Raw genomic sequence first — 24851 nt, forward strand, 5'->3', positions numbered from 1 at the left:
GTTAAACAAACAGGGTGACAATATACAGCCTTGAAGTACTCCTTTCCCGATTTGGAACCAGTCTGTTTTTCCATGTCCAGTTCTAACTGTTGCTTCCTGACCTGCATACAGGTGTCTCAAGAGGCAGGTCAGGAGGTCTGGTATTCCCATCTCTTTCAGAATTTTTCACAATTTGTTGTGATCCACACAGTCAAAGGCTTTGGCACATTCAATAAAGCAGAAGTAGATGCTTTTCTGAAACTCTCTTACTTTCTCGATGATCCAGCAGATAGTGGCAATTTGATCTCTGGTTCCTCTGCCTTTTCTAAATCCAGCTTGAACATCTGGAAGTCCATGGTTCACATACTGTTGAAGCCTGGCTTGGAGAATTTTGAGTATTACTTTGCTAGCCTGTGAGATGAGTGCAAGAACAGACCTTTTCCAACCCTGTGGCCACTACTGAGTTTTCCAAATTTGCTGGCATATTGAGTGCACAGCATCATCTTCCAGGATTTGAAACAGCTCAACTGGAAGTCCATCACCTCCACTTGCTTTGTTTGTAGTGATGCTTCCTAAGGCCCACTTGACTTCACATTCCAGGATGTCTGGCTCTAGGTGAGTGATCACACCACTGCGGTTATCTGTGTCATTAAGATCTTTTTTTGTATAGTTCTTCTGTGTATTCTTGCCGCCTCTTCTTAATATCTTCTACTTCTGTTAAGTCCGTACCATATATGTTGTTTATTGAGCTCATCTTTGCATGAAATGTTCCCTTGGTATCTATAATTTTTTTCAAGAGATCTCTAGTCTTTACCATTCTATTGCTTTCCTTTATTTCTTTGCACTGATCCCTGAGGAAGGCTTTCTTATCTCTCCTTGCTATTCTTTGGAACTCTGCATTCAAATGGGTGTATCTTTCCTTTTCTCCTTTGCCTTTTGCATCTTTTTTTTCTCAGCTATTTGGAAGGCCTCTGCAGATACCGATTTTGCCTTTTTGCCTTTCTTTTTCTTAGGGATGGTCTTGATCACAGCCTCCTGTACAATGTCATGAACCTCTGTCCATAGTTCTTCAGCCACTCTGTCTATTAGATCTGTTTGTCACTTCCACGGTATAATTGTAAGGGATTTGATTTAGGTTATACCTGAATGGCCTAGTTCCCCACTTTCTTCAATTTAAGTCTGAATTTGGCAATAAGGAGTTCATGATCTGAGCCACAGTCCGCTCCTGGTCTTATTTTTGCTGACTGTATAGAGCTTCTCCATTTTTAGCTGCAGAGAATATAATCAATCCGATTTCATTATTGCCCATCTGGTGTTGTCTATGTGTAGAGTTGTCTCTTGTGTTGTTGGAAGAAGGTTTTTGCTATGACCAGTGTGTTCTCTTGGCAAAACTCTGTTAGCCTTTGACCTGCTTCATTTTGTACTCCCAAGGCCAAATTTGCCTACTATACCAGGTATCTCTTGACTTCCTACTTTTGCATTCTAGTCCCCTATAATGAAAAGGACAATTTTGGGGGTGCTAGTTCTAGAAGGTCTTGTAGGTCCCCATAGAACCGTTCAACTTCAGCTTCTTCAGCATTACTGGTCGGGGCATAGACTTGGATTACTGTGATATTGAATGGTTTGCCTTGGAAACAAACAGAGATCATTCTGTCGTTTTTGAGACTGCATCCAAATACTGCATTCCAGACTCTTATGTTGACTATGATCACTACTCCATTTCTTCTAAGGGATTCTTTCCCACAGTAGCAGATATAATGGTCATCTGAGTTAAATTCACCCATTCCAGCCCATTTTAGTTCGCTGATTCCCTTAGGTCAGGCTTAACTCAATGACAACTCTGCAGTCAGTCTGATATAGTTATTCTGTCAAATTACAAAACAAGGAAGCATTTATGTTCCTAGTGTCTAGCACATGTGTGTGTGTGTGTGTGTGTGTGTGTGTTAGTTGCTCAGTTATGTCTGACTCTGTCACATGGAATTCCTTCCATGGAATTGTCCAGGCAAGAATACTGGAGTGAGTTGCCATTCCCTTCTCCAGGGTATCCTCCTGACCCCACGGATCGAACCTGGCTCTCTCTTGCATTGCAGGCAGATTCTTTACCCTCTGAACCACCAGGGAATTTGAATACTGGCTTCACTACTTCCTAACTGTGTGACCTTGGGTAAGTCAGTAACCTCTTGAAGCTCAGAGACATCTTCGATAACTGGTCACATCTATTTCCCAGAGTTATGAGGATTAAATTGAAATAATGTATAAGGAATAGTCAGCACAGTTACTAGCATCTCATGAGCACTCATCAAGTATTAGTGATATTTGCTATTGTTAATAAACATATTTTACCCAGCTTTGAGTAACCCAGGGTCCCCTCATCTCTCCCACATATTGCTACCTGGCCAACCACGTGTTTCTGTTTTATTGGTTCTCCTATAATAATGCAGCACATGTGACAGCAACAACATACAAATACAGAACCTCACTCCATGCTCTCTGGGGCGCTCTTTCTTGGTATCTCTATGTATCTCATTCAGCCAGAACAGAACCTCACTCCATGCTCTCCGGGGAGCTCTTTCTTGGTATCTCTATGTATCTCATTCAGCCAGAATGCCTGACTAGAGGTTAAAGTTGCTTTCATCTATATATATGTACATAGCAAAACAGACACTAAAAAAATTTTTTTTGGAAGCATATTAAAGGAAATGTCATTTTGTCCTTATCTCTCCTATAAAAACTTAGTTATTGTATCTTTAAAAAGGTCAAGCTTTTCTTCTCCCTATATTTCTAAAGAAAGCTTCAAATGCCGTTGACCTTGAACTAATTGTTTTACCTTTCTGTGTCTCAGTTTGTCTGTTTTAAGTAAGTATCATCATTCCTAACACGGCAGCTGTTCCCTTCATGGTGGTGAGGTGAAAATTACTTTCTCGTGTTCAAAATCAGAGTCACCTTCAAAACTCCCCCTGACACACACCCACACTTTCCTTCATTTGCCAGGCTCTCCAGTTCCCTGTGGGTAACCATCTTTTGGCACCTGTCTCTTCCTGCACAGACCACCTGCTTTCACTCCATTCAGACTCTGAACACCCTGCCCTGGTCCCAGACTATTTTTCAGTACCTGGCCTCCCTGTCCTTCAGCGGAGCCCCCTCACAGCTGATGCCACTCTGAAAGCCCCACTAGTCGTTGAAAACAGCAGGGAATGTTTACTGAGTGCCTACTATGTGTCAGGCCCTGGGCTAGGCATCTGACCTGCATTGTCATGTAATTACAGCTCCAGTGACTGACATGCCCACATTCAGAGACTCTCAGTAGCTTCTTGATTATATGTACATTCTTCACTCTCTAGATCGGGACGCTAATGTTGGTCTGCCATTTATCATTTAATGATCGCATGCAAGATGTGTACTCTCAAATGCTTCCATCTCCTCATCTGGTCAAGTAAGGAAAAAGCAATTCAGCTTCATAAGGTTTTTGTGAGGTTTATTATCTGTGGCACAGTTTGGTATTTGGGGTGAGATAATTCTTTGGTGGGGGGATGGTCCATGCATTCCAGGACATTTAGCAGCATCCCTGGCCTCTATCCACTAGATGGCAGTATCACCCTCCCTTCTCCGCCCCCCACCCCATCCCTCCCACCCCCATTTTAGAAATCAGTGTGTCTCCTGATCATCTTCTCAGTACAAACATATTGAAAACTAGTGTATTAGAATGAATAAATTAGGTATTCTTAGATGCTGGAGGTAAACAGTTCCTTTCAGTCTCTTAGATCTTGGGAATTCCTTGTATGTTCCCTACTTCTCAGCTTAACCAGAGGACTTGTGGTTCCCCCTACATGAGTCCTCCATTTTTCTGCCTCCTTGCTTTGTGGCTCTTTTCACTGATAACACTCTCCTATGCTGTCTCCTTTGCAAACTGTAACCCATCCCAAATACTTCTGCAGAAATTTCACCTAAACTTTCCTAACTGAATTATAGTTTTCTCCCTAAAGACTTTTACTCTTTATCTTTTGTTCCTCAATCATTCTGCCATATTACACAGTCGTTGGTATAATTGTAATAGTCTCCTGTTGGAACTGAAAACTCCATGAGAATGAGATTCTTTGTTTTTTTTTTTTTTTTTTTTTGCCCTTTTATCCACAGTAGAAGTGAACATAATTTCCAGCATATATTATTTGCTTGTTAAATGTTTGTTAAATTGAATTTAGAGCACTGAAGAAATAAATGATTGATTACACGGCAACGCCTCCAAATGTTCAAGCAAACTAAAAAACGTTAGAGAAAAACTTAAAATTGTATCCAGATGCTTGTTCAAATAATCGGATAATTGAGCCAATAGAGGTTTATTGTTTAAATGATTCATACAACCGCCTTGGTTCTCTGTTTCTCTTTGCACGTGTACGAACAGCTGACAAAGAATTATAGTTGTCATTTGAAAACTATTAAGTAATTTGCCTACTGATGGAATCCATATTCTTCTGCTAGAAACAGAATTTATCAAATAAAGGAGGTACAAACAAATTTACATTACTGCTTTATTAATCAAGAGGGAGGGTCAAGGAGTCAACAGCCTCTGTGGAATGATGCAAGGTGCAAAGCGAAGTGGGACCTGTTTTTCTGCCTCTTGCTGTTGTCTTAGAACAAAGCATCCCCTCCCCCTGCCCATCACAGGCAAGCACACGTACACGTACACACACACACACACACACACACACACACACGTGTGCACAGAGTTTGGCAGGTGAAATGGTAGGTGAAATTCTTTGCTTTCTAGGAATTTGAAACCTACACAAACTGATACACAGCCACCGGTATGTGATACACTTGTGATAAAGTAGAAAAGACACTGATCTTCACTGTGGGAAACATGAATTCAAGGTTACCATTCCACATGACCACTTAACAGCACTGTGACTATGTTAGGTTGAATGATACCCGCCTGCCCCCCTCCCTGCTCAGGAGTCCTACATCCTAATCCCCAGAACCTGTGGATATGTTGCCTCATGAGGTAAATGGGACCTCACTGATGGGATGAGTCAAGGAGTTGATATTGGATTATCCAGGAGGGCCCCAGTAAGAGTAAGGCAGGTTAAAATAACAGAGAGGGGGATATGAATATATTACTGCTGTCTCTGAAGAAAGAACAAGGGGCCACAAGTCAAGACCACTGGAAGCTAAAAAAAAGTCAAGAAATGAACTCTTGCCTGGAGCCTCCAAAAGGAAAGACACCTTGCTAACACCCAGGTTGTATCCCCTGGGGCCTGGGTTTAGATTTCTGAGCTCTAGAAACTGTTGTTGTTCAATTGCTCAGTCATGTCTGACTCCCTACGATCCCATGGAGTACAGCATGCCAGGCTTCCCTGTCCTTCACTGTCTCCCAGAGTTTGCTCAAACTCATGTCCATTGAGTTGGTGATGCCATACAACCATCTAGTCCTCTGTCACCCGCCTTTCTCCTTCTGCCCTCAATCTTTCCCAGCATCAAGGTCTTTTTCAATGAGTTGGCACTGATGGCATCAGGTGGCCAAAGAATTGGCGTTTTAGCTTCAGCATCAGTCCTTCCAATATTCAGGGTTGATTTCCTTTAGGATTGACTGCTTTGATCTTCTTGCTCTCCAAGGGACTCTTGAGAGTTTTCTCCAGCCCCACAGTTCAAAAGCATCAATTCTGTGGTGCTCAGCCTTTGTTGTGGTCCAAGTCTCACATCCGTACATAAGATATTTGTGTTGTTTTAAGCCACTAAGTTTGTGGTTCTTTGGTACAGCAGCCATAGGAGTCCATAACAGTGAACTTGATTCACTCTTCTATCTCTTTAAGCCTCAATTCCTAAATGTCTAAAATTTGGGCAATATCTGTGTAACCAGATTATTTGGGTGACATAAAAATTTAAAGTAGTAGACATTGGTTACTTTAGACATTTTAAGTGAAGTCACTCAGTCGTGTCCGACTCTTTGCGACCCCATGGACTGTAGCCTGCTAGGCTCCTCTGTCCATGGGATTCTCCAGGCAAGAATACTGGAGTGGGTTGCCATTTCCTTCTCCAGAGGATCTTCCTGACCCAGGGATCAAACCCAAGTCTCCTACACTGTAGACAGATGCTTTACCATCTGAGCCACCCCATGTTTTAATTATTCTTTTTTCCAGGTCTTAAGGCTCAGACACTCAGATAGATTTGACCACCTCATACAGTTATGCAGTAGAGTAGCCTGATGGGCTGCAGTTCACAGAGTTGCAGAGAGTCGGACATGACTTGGCCACTGAGCGTGCAGCAAATAACTTGACCAATCCATCAAAAGAATTGGTTGTGGGAAGGCAGGTCTCTCAAAGCATGCCAACCACAAAATGTTTTACAAGGACAATAAGGAAGGAACTTGATCCATTGAGGTTGCCAAAATAATGTACACCTATAGTTGTTTGGGGATTTCTTGGCCACCACGTAGGAGAGACTGCCTGAGAAAAATGCTAGTAGTGATGAGAACAGAGTTATGAGATTAACAGTGATAGATTTCACATACTAGCTATGGAGTACTTAGATTTACCCATGCCTTAAACTACATGATCTTGACTTTGGCAAAAATGTGCTAGATAAAATATGCATGATCCATAAGAGAAAAAAAAATTAATAAATAGGACTTCGCCAGAGTTAAAAGCTTTAACTCTTAAAAAGACACTTTTTTTTAAAGATAAGGGAAAGATAAGCTACAGAATGGAAGACAATATTTACAAATCTCACAAAAGATATAACCAGAATACATAAAGAACTCACAAAACTGAACAAGGAAACAGACAACTCTAACAAGAATAATGGCAAATAAACCATAAGCCATAGAGATCCCAAGTAAGCATGTTAAAAGATGCTCAACATCATTAGTGATTAGGGAAATGCAAGTTAAAAACCAACATGAGATACTACACTCCTATTAAAATGACTAAGATCAGTAAGTGTTGGCAAGAAAGAGAGGGGTCTAGAACTATCAGTCACTGCTGGTAGGACTGTAAAATGGTAGGAGAGTTTGATACCATAAGATCCAACCGCTCTACTGAGTATTTATGCAAAAAAATGAAAGCATGTGACCATACAAAGATTTGTTAACCAATGTTCATAGTATCTTTAATTGCAATAGCTAAAAACTGGAAATAACCAAATGCACATCAAAACCTGAATGAATTAGCAAACTGCAGTATAAATATATATAATGGAATATTACTCACCAATAAAAAGCACTGCACTTTTGAGACAAAATGATGTGAATAAATATAAGAATGAGAATAAATATGAGAATATGTGACTTCCCTGGTGGTTCAGACAGTAAAGTGTCTGTCTACAATGTGGGCGACCCGGGTTTGATCCCTGGGTTGGGAAGATCCCTTGGAGAAGGAAATGGCAATCCACTCCAATATTATTGTACTCATGACTAAGTGACTTCACTTTCACTTTCATTGCCTGGAAAATCCCATGGACAGAAGAGCCTGGTAGGCTACAGTCCATGGGGTCGCAAAGAGTCGGACACGACTGAGCGACTTCACTTTCACTCACTTTGAGACAAAATGATGTGAATAAATATGAGAATAATTATGAAAAGAATGTGGATTTAAAAATTACATACTGTATGATTCCTTTTACATAAAACTCCAGCAAATAAAAGTGAATCTGTAATGACAGAGAAAAGATCAAGAATGGCTTGGGAGCGTGTTGGAGGAGAAGAGTCAGAATACAAGGAGGACAAAGAGAACATCAGGGAAATTAAGGGATGATGGATAAGCTTATTATCTTGATTATCATGATTGTGGTGATCGTTTGACAGTGTTTACATAAGCCCAGGCTTATGATATTGCATTTTTCAAATATGTCCAGTTTATTTTCTACCAATTATACCTCAAAAGTGTGGAGATAAAATAAATGGGAAGGGAGAAATCAAATGAATAATGCAAGGAAGGACACAGTTGCAATCTGGGCACAGCAACTGCTGCCACATGTTCAGATCATAGAGGATGAAACAACAGAGGAGGTTGTCAGAAGTGTGTGAATAGCAAGGTAGGTAAGAGCAGAATTCTGAAGTCAGACTCCCTAAGTTCAAACCCTGACTTTGCCACTTGCTAACTGTGTGACCTTGGATGATTAATTTTTCTTAGTTTGTTCATATTAGAAAACAGAGGGGCTTCCCTGGTGGTCCAGTGGCCAAGATCCCATGCTCCCAATGCAGGGGGTCCAGGTTTGACCCCTGGTCAGAGAACTAGATCCCACAGGGCGCAACTAAAAGTTTGCGTGTCACACCTAAAGATCTGCATGCTGCAATCCAGGTCAGGCGCAGCCAAAAGCAAATAAACAAAAAAGAGAGAGAGAGAGAGAGAGGAAAATGGAAATAAAAATGGTACCAGCCTCAGAGGGTTATTTTGAGGGTTAAATAAATATGCAAACTTAATATATGCCAAGTTGAGACATATAAAATATCCCATGCAACATGACATGGTTATAATAATTTGGGCCATTCCTGTTATTGTTTTTTAACAGTTGTATTGAGATATAACCCACATACCATGCAATTCACTCATTTAAACGGACGATTCACTTGTAACATTTTGTCTCCTCAACAAGAACCTCCTTACCCATTAGTGGTCAGGTCATTCCCATCTTCCTCCCTTGCCTCTGGCAACCACTAATCAGCTTTCTGTTTCTATAGATTTGCTTAATCTGTATTCAAATTGATATCAAACTATATCCATATCATATTCATATTCAACATTTCATATAAATGGAATCATACCATATGTCATCTTTTATGTCTGTTTTTTTCCGCTCAATATAATGTTTTCAAGTTTCATCTATGTCATAGAATATAGCAGAACTTCATTCATTTTGTGGCTAAATACTTTTCCATTGTGTGGATGTGGATCCTTTATTCCAGTTATTATTATGACAGAATGAAGTGTTTTTGACCAAAGGGGAAGGGAGAAGGAAGGAGCAGAAGTGTGATCTTAGTACTGCCCAGAAGCCCAGGAACAACAGTTATATTTGACTAGAGAAAAGAAAAAAAACAGAGAAAAGAAAGACTGGTGAAAGAAGGACATTGAACATTTCACAAACACATGTCAGAGACTCGCACATTTCCTTAGGGCTGGCACCCCCAGAAGTCCAGGGAATAACAGGTGACTCATTTATGCTATATAGAGGCAACTGAAAGAAGAAATTCTTGCTTTCTGACTCCCTAGTTCTGTTAGCGTGGGCAAGTCACTTTACTCCTTGAAATGTCAGTCTGCTCCAGTCAGCTTCCCACCCCTCCATTCATCCCCTCCAGCCCTGGGCTTCCTCCCAGCCCCCTTGTGAGCATCGTATCTTATGAAGGTAAAAGTATTTTGTTAACTAGAACATATTTTTTAAAGGAAAAACCTGCTTCCATAGTACAGTGTGCTGGAGGCATTTTGAAATGTTTTCTGATAAGCAAAACATGCTCTATAGAGCCCTGAATTTCTTAGGAATTGATAGCTAAGTAAAGAAGAAATCAGAAGACAAATCATGACCCAGCTAGTCATTGCAGTTAGTTAAAAATGTTCTGATAGATGCCGACACCCTGGCAGGTAGGACTCTATTCTCTTAATGTTTACTTTGTACCACATTGTTGGCCACAATTTCCAGAATATGGTGACATCTCAATATACATATTTTTAAAGAAAAACCCAAATTGCATATTACTGTGCATCAGTTAATGTGTGCTTTATTTTCAATGAGACAGTAAAGAGGTATTATTGATAGTAGTAACCTAGCTTATGTTTAACGAACATGTACTGTGTGTCTACGAGTTTGCTAAGTTCCTTACATGCAAAACCCTGCCGTATAGAGGATCCAAAGACAAGAGAAATAAGTAACTGTTTCAAGTTTTAAAAGTAATCTGCAAAGCTGGGGCTTCACCCCAGTTTGATTTAAAGCCAAAATCCTTGAAAAGGAGGGCTCCCCAGGTGGGGCTAGTGATACAGAATCCATCTGCCTGGGCAGGATACACAAGAGAGAGAGATTTGATACTTGGGTCAGGAAGATCCCCCAGAGACAGAAATGGCAACCCACTCCAGTGTGCTTGCCTGGAGAAAATCCCATGGACAGAGGAACCTGGTGAGTTACAGTCCATAGGGTCGCAAAGAGTTGGACACAACTGAAGTGACTTAGCACACATTCATCCTTGAAAAGGATTTCAGTTTACTTTTTTTTTTTTTTTTTCGCTAGAGTTAAGTATAATCATTACATATTATCTCATGTACAAAGGGTTTTAGAGTCTAAAGAAAGGATCTGGAGAGGGTGTCTTGTTTTGCCTTTTGTTTAGACTCCACTTAAAAATACTCTGAAAAGCACACACATCGAGGCTGCTATCTGAGCCTCCTGAACTCGTTCACCTGCGCCATCGCCTAATTCAAATTACACTCTTTGAAGACACTGAGAACTCTTGGAATCCTTTGTGTCATCCTCTCTGCCCAAATCGAAAATGTCTCCATACTCTGGGCCACCATACTTTACTCTGTCACTTTTCCCCAAAACTTTTCAAAACTCAGTTCATCCATGAAATCCGTGATCAAGGCGGAAGCCGCCCAGACATTCTGTTAATATCCTCAGTGTGATTGATATTTCTCTCCTGCAGCGTGGCAAGAAAGCATATGCGTATATGTGGGCAAGCATATATATCTTTATGTTAATGTGCATCTGTTCCTCTCATCTCTACCATATACTATTAAGATATTAAGCTCCTCGGGTCTGTCCCTGCTCCCCTCCACAGAGGAGAACTTGAATTCACCTGGGTCACCACAGTGTCTAACTCCCTGGCCTGATATACATGTGCAATAAACATTTACTGAATGAGTGAGTGAGTGGGTGAGGGCTCCACGTGGCAGTGGCAACCTTGAAGGGAAATCTTACCTGGCACACAGAGAAAATAAGATCATGTATAAATTAACCGCAAATAGCTTGTCTTCTCGGGTATTTTATTTTTAAGCATTCTTAGCTGAAAGGTGCTGTGGAACAGCTGAGACTTCGCAGGTAATTTTCATTTCACCTCTGTTTCCCAAATAGTTACCACTTAGCAAATATACCACCCTTAGAGTGTGCTTTTCCCCCTTCAGGTACGATACTACCATACAATACTATATGCTTTGGACATCTTTCCATTTTAAAGCTATGGAGAGCTTTCATATAATGTTATTAATATGTGTGTGTGTGTGTGTGTGTGTGTGTGTTGTGTGTATGCTCAGTCTATCAGTCGTGTCTGACTGTTTGTGACCCCATGACTATAGCTCATAAGACTCCTCTGTCCATGGGATTTCCCAGGCAAGAATAGTGGAGTGGGTTGTCATTTCCTTCTCTAGGGGATTTTTTTTCCCAATCCAGGGATCCAACAGGAATCTCCTGCATCTCCTACATTGCCAGGAGAATTCTTTACCACTGAGCTACACCTGGGAAGCCCCCAGCAAGTGCCCTTGGCAAGTGCCAATTTGTAGTTGACACCCTCTTTTGTTATTAAAAGAAGAAGAGGAATATCTGAAACATCTAAAGTCTGAGCCCTGTGGGCCTCTGGCTTGGTTAAATCTGATGTCAGTCTGATTTATTAATTAACAGTAATAATGTTAATTATCACTGTTGCTTCAAACAACAGTCACCATATATAGACATTGTAATGTGTTCAGTTCTACACAGAGTCAGGAGAGCTGCCAAAGTTTAAGAATATTTGAATCATACAGCCTAGATTTTAGTCCCAGCTTCACCTCCTTTCTATTTGAATGGCCTTGAACACTTACTTAACTTCTCTCCCCCTCAATATCTCTATCTTTGAAATGAAGGTAGAAAGGGTGCTTGAGGATTCATTGAGATAATTCCTGTGAAGGAGCTTGGTTCCAGGAAGTCATTCCTCCATTACTGTTACCAGCCATTATTTTAATAGTAATGATAAGAGGTTCCCATTCAAAACCTCTTAGCAGAGAAATTCCTAATCTTTCATGGCACCAACACAGCTTCATCCAAGAATGCTAAGTGGAAAGTGATTTCCAGGGAACTTAGATTTACAACGCTGCTCCTGCCTTAGCCTTAACTGCAAAGGACGCTTTCTTTACCTCAGGATCACTAACTACTCCATGCAGGCAGTATGACAGTGGTTCTTGTGGACAAAAAATGTTGCCTGCCCTTTCTTGTACACAACAAATGTTGCCCTGCATCAAGCCATCAGCCACTGCAGTCACCCCCAAATGGTGAACCCTTAGGGAAATTCGAATGGAGAAAAATAGAATATTGGTCTTAGATAGTTAAAACGCATATCGAAGGGATAATTTTGATGGGCCCAGACTCTTGCATCTTCCTACACATAGAAAAGTATGAAAATCATTTATTTGAGATATCTAATTTTTATGATTAGCAGTAATCTCTGGATGATGAAATGTGTATATATATATATATATATATATATATATATATATTTTTTTTTTTTTTTCCAGGAAAATCTCCGGTAGAATGCTCTTCCTCCGTTACCTCTTTGGAACAGTTCCTCAGAGCTACCTGAAAGGCTGATTCCTGGGCTATAGTCCTCAGTAAGTTCCTCAAATGAAACATCACTGTCAACTTTTAGATTTTTTGGTTTTCCTTTTTGGTCGATATTTCAATATTCTAGAAGGGGCAGTGCCAACAATCTGGATGAAAGGAGAGAGGGCTTAAAGGGCATTAAGTCAAGCATTTAGTTGCTTCCAAATATTGAATAGTGGTTCTACAAGGGCTCAAGATCTCCCAAGCCGGACTCAGTGGGGGCCCTTTCTTGTGTACTTTACAAGCTTGAAGGATTGTGAATTTGTCATCTTCTTCACTGTCACTCATGCACTCCTTTCACTGAGAATCGGGTAAATTCCACAGCAGGAATCATCTTGGCTTTACCCTGTTACCTAGCACGTGTGTTACTGCCTTCCTCTTTCAGCCATCCTCAATGCCTCTTTTCAGTCCCCTAGCCCTGGGAGGTGTATCTCTCAGTCTTGTTTAATCCTATTTGTAAATGACAACTGGTTTTGTTTAGTTTTAAGTTCCCCTCCCTCATGCTTTTTAATCATATTGTTAGTGGCCACAATCCCTCAAATCTGACATACAGCAACAGTGAAGAGATGCTACCGCTTATAAACTAGGACAATAGGAGTCACATCTCAGCCGCATTTCCAGGAAAACATGATAAATCCACAGATTCACTTCCTTTCAAGGCTCCCTTCTGGAGTAAAAACAGTATGGATTATAAAGAGGTAGTATGTGTGTATGGTTTTTTCATAGAAGTAGAGGGTCTTGTCTTACCCTTTGAAGAACTTTTCCCTTAATCTGCCATTTATTTTATTCTCTCAAATTGTATACTTACATGTCTATTTATTTCTATTAAAAACTAATATATTAAAAAAATAAGCCATAATCCTATCACTCAGATTCTTTTTATATATATACAGCACATAACGTATATGTAACATATAATTATTGATGTCACTCTTGCATAAATTCCTGTAATCAGATTTATAAATTGCTAATGTATTGTGAATATGTCTCATGTCTATATATTCAGAGCAGCAGCATCATTGCTAATGACTGAATAGTGGTTTATTACATCAATAGGCCATATTATAATAAATCCTTTGTTTTTCAGACATTTGGGTTGTTTCCCATAGATTGCACCTATTTATATTGCTGCAAAGATTATGCATGTACATATATCTATATTCATTTGTTCAGTGATTTCTTTAAGATGAGTCTTAGAAAAGAAAATATCAGGTCAGGGGCAGGCACATTTTAAAGACTTCTGACAACATGCCATGTTAGTCTCCAGAAACTGACATCAAGTTACACTATCAACAATTTTATAAAACACTATTTCTCTACACTCTTGCCACTACTGGGTGTTTTAACTCAATTTTTAATTTAAAGATGCTAGGAGGAGGCATCCCATAGGGCTTGAAATCTCCCTGAATAAGGCTACATAAGAATTATGGTGTAAAGATTTGTTAACCAGGGCCTGAGTCATGGGAATGTGGGCATGCTTTTTCTATAACCATGAATTCCGTGAGTCAGATCTAATAACTATTTCAGTCACGATCAATACTGCCCAAAGAGACAACCCAAACTGGAAAAAAAAAAAAAAAAGCTGTGTACTTTTTATCCAAAAATTCCCATGGATGTGATAATAGCAAATATCCTTCTAGTTCTGTTTAGACTGGGGCAATAATATTGTTTCACTTGAAATTACATTTTAGACATGGGAATGTAATTTATAGATATATTTCCAGGAATAAGAGAAATTCTATCTGTTCTTAAATAAAATGCCAATCATCAAGGAACAGCCACTGTAACTTAACCCATGTAGATATCTATTTTTTGTATATGAATCACAAACCTGACAAGGCTATTTGCAAATTTACTTGTTCCAATCTGTTGCTCTGTTCATATAACCACCTTTCAGAAGACAATAATTCTCAGTCCTTCTATTAGCAAGGAGAAATCAGAAATGAGTACTGGTAGGCCAATTCTTAATAACATTTCCAAATGGGACAAAAGTCTGTATGCCAGAGTTCATACGCAATACATAGGGAAGAGCTGTGGTAGTTAATCAAAGGAATGGTTGGATTTTCTAATCTCCCCTAAGATTTTAATATGTTTTTGCAAAAGATTCTTGGAAAATTTCCCTAAATACTCAAAAGTCCTATAGAACTCATATTCATTCATTTTACTAACTGACTCAAAATCTGATTAGAAACTTCACAAATCTCAAAATAAAATTAAAATTAGAATGCTACCACTATAATCTGATTTTATTTTGATGTGATTTATTGGTACCCAGGAATCAGGTAGCCTTGAACTTCTGAGATAAATTCTTTAAGATAAATCTATCAGGGATGGATAGTAGTTTCCTCTTAAGTTACCTGTGTCTTTTTGTTTTATGTTTTTTCATTTTGGTTTACTAATACTATGCTAAAAGCCTGATGTATATAGGCTTTGAAGATATGGAGAAAGGGGAGGAAATTGGTATTGACTCATTTAAAAACAGATGGTTAAACATGTATATTTTGAAAAATTGTCTAATTCATTGAATATTAATTATTCATTCAATCACTTTTTTTCAACTAACATTTACTAAATATCAACAGTGAGTATATCTTTGGTTGAACTTAATCTGGAAGAAACTTGAGGTGTTAAATTAGGATTCTAAATTAAGATTTGCATTTGTTTCTTTCTGGAATAGAAAGCCTTACTGACCTAGGACTTCTTTATCCCTCTTTAAAGGTTTTTTGTTTGTGAAAGATTCTTAGGTTTGGGTACCCCAGTAAATTTCATTTTTATATGCCCTTACTTGTTCTGTTCTCTCTTTAAGCATAAGATTTTTAATTCTAGGGGAACTACTTGATGTCATACATTCAAGCTTACATAAAATTTGCAGAAATGCAACTTTTGAGTGTCAGGTTAAAAGGTTGATCAATCTGGTAGTCCCTTGACATTTTTAAAGAATATACCCAAGAGACATTTGCTAATAATCAACTTTCTAAATGTCACTATAGCACATATATTTTTGTAATTACCCATGTTAATAGGTGATACACACTTTGTGCTGTAAGGTGGTGTGTAATAAATATTACTAAATATAAACTCCTTCATCTGGGGGATAGCCCTATCTCATATTTGATTACTGTTAATTAATCATGATTAATTATTCTCCATGATATGTATTTTGGGTGGAATGGCAAATCCAGAAGACCACTGTTCCGTCATTGAAGATAAAATTATCCAATCCATATGGATTCTTTTGCTATTCCTGTATAACCCAGGGCAGGACAAATCACTTATATCTGACCAAATCGCATGAACAAAATAAATCAAAATTGTCTTGCATGATCTTGAATCTCAGATGAAGAAATATCAGTATGAAAGGAACAGGATTTGTTCATTCTAAAAGCACCATTCAGTTGAAAATATTAAGTGGGTACTGCTGCTAAGACCTTCCATAGATACTTGTCTTGGTTTATGGCCCTATACTAAATCTATTATTTTACTTTTCTTCAAGCTTATGATTTTTTCCCTTTAATTCCAAGAAATTCCCTTTCCTTGGTTTTATTTTTACCAACAAATACATGCAATGGACAGATGATATAATAAATTATAATTACAATTCCCATTGATACAAGTCCACTGAAAAGTAGTTAAGCTCACTTACTACCTAGATAAACTATTTCCTTCATACCATCTTCACAGAATGATTAAAGAGTATGCCTAAAGATTTTAAAATTACTATATGCATGTAATGAGCTTTTTAAAAATAGCTAAAACCACAAATGCCGGCAGTCTATCATATTTGCTCTATGACAATACAGACCACGTGTCCATTGTGCTTCTGATAATACATGATGTCTAATAGGCAGTTGGCAAAATTTCTGCTTAGAATCTGGCTTGATTCTTAGAGCAAGCATCTCCATCACAATGCTGTGGCTACTTCCATCGCTCAGGAGGGATTCTCTTAGTATTCCACTAGGTTAACAAAATCCTCATGCAAACTTTGGAGAGCCCTTCCTTTTCTTAGCAGGAGTCTCATATTTTTCAATAGTATTAGGGAAGGATACTTATTCTGTATTTCTACTTTATTTCTCCATGAAAAAAAAAAAAAAAACCTCCATTATCTTAGCTATACTTACTTCTCTTTACTCATCTTACTCTCTCCTTTTTTGGTCATTAGAATTACTTATGTGATTGGTAAATTGGGCAGCCAGATTTTATCAGTTGTACTTTAACACATTCTTTCACTTTCCTCTTTAGGATGGGATATTTACACATAGATACACTCATCCCTGCTTCTCCATGCTGGAAATTTTATAGGGCAGGCTGCCATGTCAGGGGAGCCTGCAGTTGCCCCAGACTTCCTGGAATAAATGGGTAAATCTATTCGATGGTGGGGTTAAATGTTAGGAATGTTTGTTGCACAATGAAACAACATTGATCCTCAGTGCAAAGAAATCAGTGCAAACACTTCATCAATGCAAAGAAATAGAGGAAAACAATAGACTGGGAAAGACTAGAAATCTCTTCAAGAAAATTAGGGGTACCAAGGGAACATGTCATGCAAAGATGGGCACAATAAAAGACAGAAACGGTATGGACCTAACAGAAGATATTAAGAAGAGGTGGCAAGAATACACAGAAAGTGAAAGTGAAGTCACTCAGTCATGTCCGACTCTTTGTGACCCCATGGACTGTAGTCTACCAGGCTCCTCCATCCATGGGATTTTCCAGGCAAGAATACTGGAGTGGGTTGCCATTCCCTTCTCCAGGAGATCTTCCCGATCCAGGGATTGAACCTGGGTCTCTATCACTGTAGGCAGATGCCTTACCATCTGAGCCACCAGGAAGTACAAAAAAGATCTTAATGACCCAAATAACCAAGATGGTGTGATCACTCACCTAGAGCCAAACATTCTGGAATGTGAAGTCAAGTGGACCTTAGGAAATGTCACTATGAGCAAAGCTAGTGGAGATGATGGCATTCCAGTCGAGCTATTTCAAATCCTAAAAGATGATGCTGTGAAAGTGCTGCACTCAATATGCCAGCAAATTTCAGGTTTCATTTCAATCCCAAAGAAAGGCAATGCCAAAGAATGCTCAAATTACCACACAATGGCACTCATTTCACAGGGTAGCAAAATAATGCTCAAAATTCTCCAAGCCAGGCTTCAACAGTATGTAAACCATGAACTTCCAGATGTTCAAGCTGGATTTAGAAAAGGCAGAGGAACCAGAGATGAAATTGCCAACATCTGTTGCATCATTGAAAAAATGAGAGAGTCCCAGAAAAACATTTACTTCTGCGTTACTGACTATGCCAAAGCCATTGACTGTGTGTATCACAACAAACTGTGGAAAATTCATAAAGAAATGGGACTATCAGACCATTTTATTTGTCTCCTGAGAAATCTGTATGTAGGTCAAGAAGTAACAGAATTGGACATGGAAAAAGAGACTGGTTCCAGTTCATGAAAGGAGTACGTCAAGGCTATATATTGTCACCCTGCTTATTTAACTTACATGCAAAGTACATCATGTGGAATGATGGGCTGCCTGAAGCACAAGCTGGACTCAAGATTGCCAGGAGAAATATCAATAACCTCAGATATGCCAATGACACCAGCCATATGTCAGAATGTGAAGAACTAAAGAGCTTCTTGATGAAAGTGAAAGAGGAGAGTGAAAAATCTGTCTTAAAACTCAACATTCAGAAAACTAAGATCATGGCATCTGGTCCCATCACTTCACAGCAAATAGCTGGGGAAACAATGGAAACAGTGGCAGACTTGATTTTCTTGGGCTCCAAAATGACTGCAGATGGTGATTGCAGCCATGAAATTAAAAGACGCATGCTCCTTTTAAGAAAAGCTATGACCAACATAGACAGCATATTAAAAAGCAGAGACAATACTTTGCCAACCAAGGTCCATCTAGACAAAGCTATGGTTTTCCCAGTGATCATGTATGGATGTGAGAGTTGGACCATAAAGAAATATGACCACTGAAGAATTGATGCTTTTGAACTGTGGTATTGGACAACATTCTTGAGAGTCCCATGGACTGCAAGGAGATCCAACCAGTCCATCCTAAAGGAGATCAGTCCTGGGTGTTCATTGGAAGGACTGATGCTGAACCTGAAGCTCCAATACTTTGGCCACCTGATACGAAGAACTGACTCTTTGGATAAGACCCTGATGCTAGCAAAGATTGAAGGAAGGAGAAGGAGACAACAGAGGATGAGATGGTTAGATGGTACCACTGACTCGATGGACATGAGTCTGAGTGAGCTCTGGGAGTTCGTGATGGACAGGGAAGCCTGGCATGCTGCAGTCCATGGGTCCCAAAGAGTCGGACAGTGAGTGACTGAACTGAATTGAGAAAACATTCTCAGATATTAACTGTATCATTTATAGAAAGTGGAATCTGGCTCTCCATTTCTTTACTCTTTTGACTTCTAGAACATCACTGTTTCCCCTCAACTTTTTAAGCTAAAATAAAAGTTGCAAGAAAGCAGTTAGTGGTACCTGGAACTTACCTTATCAAAATTTCTCCACAGGTCCTGATCTTCCTGAGAAAATCCAAAAAGGTTAAAGAAGTTTTCTGGATTTCTGTAGATAATGTTTCTTTTATACCTGGAGGAAGATAACATAAATATCATATGTTTAAATCACACTGTGAAATTGAGAACAAATTGAGGGTTAGATATGCCAGCTTGTCATACTCCCCCAATATAATTTATTTCATCATTCATCTTTTTAATATAGATATTGATATAAACGTCAACATATAGGTGCAGATACAGCACTGTAGCCCACCAGGCTCCTCCGTCCATGGGATTTTCCAGGCAAAAGTACTGGAATGGGTTGTCATTTCCTTCTCCAGTGGATGTTTCCAACCCTGGGATCAAACCCAGTTCTCCTGCATTGCAAACCCAGTTCTCCAGAGGCTTTACCACCTAAGTCACCAGAGAAGGGTCCTTGCATTGTATAATTGAAGTGTGTTACCTATCATATGTATTTCATTGAAGAAGTTTTCTATCTATGAATAAATTTTTGTACATAAATCTTGAGAAACTTCTTACTTTAAAAAAATGTATTTATTTATTTATTTCCCTTTGGTGGATCTTAGCTGTAGATGCAAGTTCTTTGATCTCTGTTGCTGCATATGAAATCTTTGGTTGTGGCATGCAAATTCTTAGTTGTAGCATGTGGGATCTAGTTCCCTGAAAAGTGATCAGATCCAAGCCCCCTGTTTTGCGGGTGCAGAGTCTTAGCCACTGGACCACCAGGGATGTCCCAAGAGACTGCTTACTCTTACCTCATCCCCTGTCATGAGCTCAGAACAACAGAGATGATTATCTGTTTATTTTAACCCTAATAGCCAAATGGACATTTAAAAAAGCCTAGAAAATATACACTGTAATTTACAGCTTTCTGTTTGATATATCAAAGAAAATAAGTAAATATGGGTGTTGGAGTAATAATCAGGACTAGATTCAATTCATAACCCTACTATAATTAGCTAGGAAATTTTGGGCAAGTATCCAAACCTCTCTGAGTCTTTATCTCTCCATGTATAAAATTAAGAGCTTTGTGCAGAATTGCCTCCAAGTCCTCTCCCATCTTTCAAATCCTGTGATAATTTTCCTTGAGGATCTGGTGTGATGTAGGTAGAATGATCAGAAAGAATTTATGGTTCCAAACCCCTCATGTTTAGATAAAGCCTGAATTTTTCAAAAATTTATTCCAGGTACTCAATTCCCGGCTTCTATCTCTGCTGGACAATTAGTTACTTGCAAGTAAATGATACAAAGTTGACTGTAATCAGTTATTTTCAGGTTTTTCTATTGAGTGAGTCAACAGTGTATCTCATGGAGCTTAACAAAATTGAACTTTTAATTCACAGGATTCATAATCCTCTGGGGCCAGTGACTTAGCTGTCTGTCTTCCTGCTATTCTAACATTGAGAGAAAGAAATCTGAATTCTCTAGAAACTGGGAAAACTAAAGGCTACTTGTAAAATCGCTTACAAAATTTGACATTATATCATGCGTTCCCTCCATCCCTACCATATATCTTCAAAGGAAAAAATATTTGGGGGAGAAATATTCATATTTAATTGATGTCTCATGTATCATCGTCCTGCAAAAACAATAATTACTAAAATTGAGAATTAAGTAATAACTGAAATTACTATTTATAAGGATAATTTTAAAACTAACCCATGAACATTTTTTGTTGTCATTATTAAAATAATGGATATTAATTTAAACTCTTTATTTTATAGATTAAGCCTTACAAGTACCCTATGTATCCTGAAATTTTTGATTTATGATTCTCATTCTATAGGTGAAAAAACTGAGGCATGAGTCAATTGCACAAAAAGAGATGATAAGTGGCAGTTAGCAGGCCTGTGTGATCCCAGTGCCTATAGTCCTTACTATGCTATGTACTGTAGCTCTGTGACCTTGCTGGCTACCCCTAGGCCACCAGATATTTAATTTGAGTAGGTTCTCTCAGTCTGTTATCATCTGAATGCACTGGTAATATTCATCTTTTGATGTGTGGAGGTCTTGTCTGATTTCTCTCTAGGACTATGGTTTTTGAATTTCATTTCTGTGTTCATGGGAACAAAATGCTGCTTTCTCCATCTTGGCCTAAATTTTCTGCCTGGCATTTAGCAGGTTTCAAAGAAATGTGTTGCAAGCAGAATGTTTACTTTGTATGCACGTGACTATAGAGAACTGATCTAGGTGGGGCTGCCTGTAGGGCAGAGGCATCAGATGTGAAGAAACTCTGGAGTGGGTGTTTGTGAAGAGAAGAACCAGGCAGAGGGTTTGTTGATCAGAAGAAAATGAATCATATCATAACACAAATTCACAGAACTTGGGGCTGGAAGAGGCCTCACTAATCAATTAGTTCAAATTTCATAGTGTGTAGGTGAAGGAAATAAGATACAAGGTGCTTAGGAACTAGGAACCAGGCTTCTGGATTTCTTCCATCCCCTGAACTTCTCCATTGTGACACCAAATCCTTAATTACACATTCATATGCATCTCTTCAAAAAGAAATCCATTATTCTAGGTCTGTATGTACCAGTCCATCTGTGTGATTTAAGATTCAGTGCACTGCTTATGAAAGACTTTGAGGTGAAACCAACATGACCCCTAGGGCCACCCACATCCCTTCCTGTTTGTGGAACTAGAGGAAAGTGACATTCTCTTTCTGGGACAGTTTCCTAATCTGTAAAATAGGGTAAAGAGAGAAGCTCCCTCTCTGTGCTGCTTTGGGGACTAAGTGACAAATTGTTTTGAGACTTTTTATCAGGATCTAGCACAGAGCAAGAAAGTATATATAAAAATTTTCATCATCATTGTCATCAGCAGCATTATTTCTCTTACGTGGTATCTTAAGACATCCTTTGAAAAATGTGTTTTCCTTTTAAATAAAGACACATCCCAATGAAAGGGAACTCTGGATGAAGAACTAAGAAAATTGACTGAAATCACCAGCATGGTCAGACTTTAAGTTTCTCATCAGTGAAATGGAAAAGACACTGATCTCCATTTATATTTGAAATTACATGTGCAATATTCTGAAATAATAGATTCAGAATTTGATCTTTTTGCTGAGGACTGTCCAAATCAGTTGCACTCAGAGCCAGAGGTTCTCATATAAGCTAGACCTTATAACTAAAACAAATGATCTTACATGAGAAAACAAGAGAGAGAAAAAGAGAAAGCCTTATTTTTTTTCTTAATTATAAGTTGGTGTGAAGAGATGTCCATTTGGATTCTGCTGCTACACAGCTCAGTTATGCAATATTCATACAAAAATAGTTCCAAATCAATACAACATGTTTTAAATTTACATTAACATTTAAATTAATGAGAAGCTCAATGTGAATTATGGAGTTTTAGCTGTTTAGGACTATGTTCTTTCTTGCCAACTTGGAACAGGGTCTATTGACTCACCTTCTGAGTCTCATAAACAGCTTCCAGACTTTATATGTTTTCAGTGCCAGAGGACTTTCAGGCTGGTGAAAGCTGCCATATTGACATCACCAGGGAATGAAATTGGCCCTCTCCACCAAAGACATAAAATGCTTCCAGCAACGACACACACTTTCCCTGAAAGGAAGATTGCCATACATAGTTGTCAAGTCTGGGAATGCCCTAAGATCGGAGCTTACTCCACATCCCCTGGTCTCCATTCATTTATTGATAGATATTTCTAGACCACCAACAATGGGCATAGAACTGCTAAAACAATACAGATTCTTCTTCAAGGGACTCATATTCTATTGAAGGATACAGTCACCTATGTAAATATACAAACATTTTTAGGATAATCTGCCATCTTCTATGATAAAAGAAAGTACATAGTGGGTGCAATTAGAGGCATTTGAATTAGATTGGAGGAGAATGAAGAACAGCTTTCTGAAGAAACAAGACTTGAAAGACAGGTTAGAATTAGACCAAAAAAAAAAAAAAAGGAGACAATCTAGAAAAGACCTCAAGACTTTGCTTCAGTGAACAAGAAGTTCTGAATGATTAGCAAGAAATGTAGGGCAAGGTTGTGTCTGTATGTGTGTGTGTGTGTGTGTGTGTGTGTGTGTGTGTACACACGCACACAAAGAACTGTGGATGTCGGAGATTAGCATGCATGGTTAGGCATGGACAAGCTCATGAGATATCTCACATGCCACACTGAGAAGTAGGAACACAATTCTTAAAATGGTATAGATGTAGATGGTCTGTTGTATTCTTCTTTTGATAAGCTTGTAGAGGAGTTTCAAGTTCACACAAAAATTGAATGAAAAATACAGAGTTCCCCTATTTTTCCTATCCCTAAACATAAAAATTCATTGGAAGGACTGATGCTGAAGCTGAAACTCCAATACCTTGGCCACCTGATACAAAGAACTTACTCATTTGAAAAGACCCTGTTGATGGGAAAGATCGAAGGCAGTTTGAGAAGGGGAAGACAGAGGATGAGATTGTTGGACGGCATCACCGACTCAACGGGCATGAGTTTGGGTGAACTCCGGGAATTGGTGATGGACAGGGAGGCCTGGCATGCTGTGGTCCATGGGGTCGCAAAGAGTGGGACACGACTGAGCGACTGAACTGACTGAAACAGGAAAAACCTCCCACGCTATGGACATCCCCCAGAACAGTGATACATTAGTTACAATTAATGACCCTACATTGACACATCTTTATCACTTGAAGCTTATAGTTTGCATTAGAGTTCACTCTTGGTATTGTATATTTTATGGGTTTGGACAAAAGTGTACTGACACGTGGAGCTTCCCAGGTGGCACAGTGGTAAAGAATCTGTCTGCCAATGCAGAAGAAGCAGGAGATCTGGGTTCAATACCTGAGTCAGGAAAATCCCCTTGAGCAGGAAACAGCAACACACTGCAGTATTCCTGCCTGGAAAATTCCATGGACAGAGGAGCCTGGCAAGCTACAGTCCATAGGGTCTCAAAGAGTTGGACACAAAGCAACTGAATATACACACACATACTGACTTGTATCAACCATTATAGTATCATGCAGAGTGGTTTCAGTTCAGTCGCTCAGTCGTGTCTGACTCTTTGCGACCCCATGAATCACAGCAGGCCAGGCCTCCCTGTCTATCACCAATGCCTGGAGTTCACTCAGACTCATGTCCATCGAGTCAGTGATGCCATCCAGCCATCTCATCCTCTGTCATCCCCTTCTCCTCCTGCCCCCAATCCCTCCCAGCATCAGGGTCTTTGCCAATGAGTCAACTCTTCACATGAGGTGGCCAAAGTACTGGAGGTTCAGCCTCAGCACCAGTCCTTCCAATGAACACCTAGGAATGGTCTCCTTCAGAATGGGCTGGTTGGATCCCTTGCAGTCCAAGGGACTCTCAGAGTCTTCTCCAACACCACAGTTCAAACGCATCAATTCCTTGGTGCTCAGCCTTCTTCACAGTCCAACTCTCACATCCATACATGACCACTGGAACAACCATAGCCTTGACTAGATGGACCTTTGTTGGCAAAGTAATGTCTCTGCTTTTGAATATGCTATCTAGGTTGGTCATAACTTTCTTTCCAAGGAGTAAGCATCTTTTAATTTCATGGCTGCAGTCACCATCTGCAGTGATTTTGGAGCCCCCAAAATTAAAGTCTGACACTGTTTCCACTGTTTCCCCATCTATTTCCCATGAAGTGATGGGAACAGATGCCATCATCTTCGTTTTCTGAATGTTGAGTTTTAAGCCAACTTTTTCACTCTCCTCTTTCACTTTCATCAAGAGGCTTTTTAGTTCCTCTTTACTTTCTGCCATAAGGGTGGTATCATCTGCATATCTGAG

Source organism: Ovis canadensis, chromosome 15 (genome assembly GCF_042477335.2).
Source record: "Ovis canadensis isolate MfBH-ARS-UI-01 breed Bighorn chromosome 15, ARS-UI_OviCan_v2, whole genome shotgun sequence".
Classification (NCBI taxonomy): domain Eukaryota; kingdom Metazoa; phylum Chordata; class Mammalia; order Artiodactyla; family Bovidae; genus Ovis; species Ovis canadensis.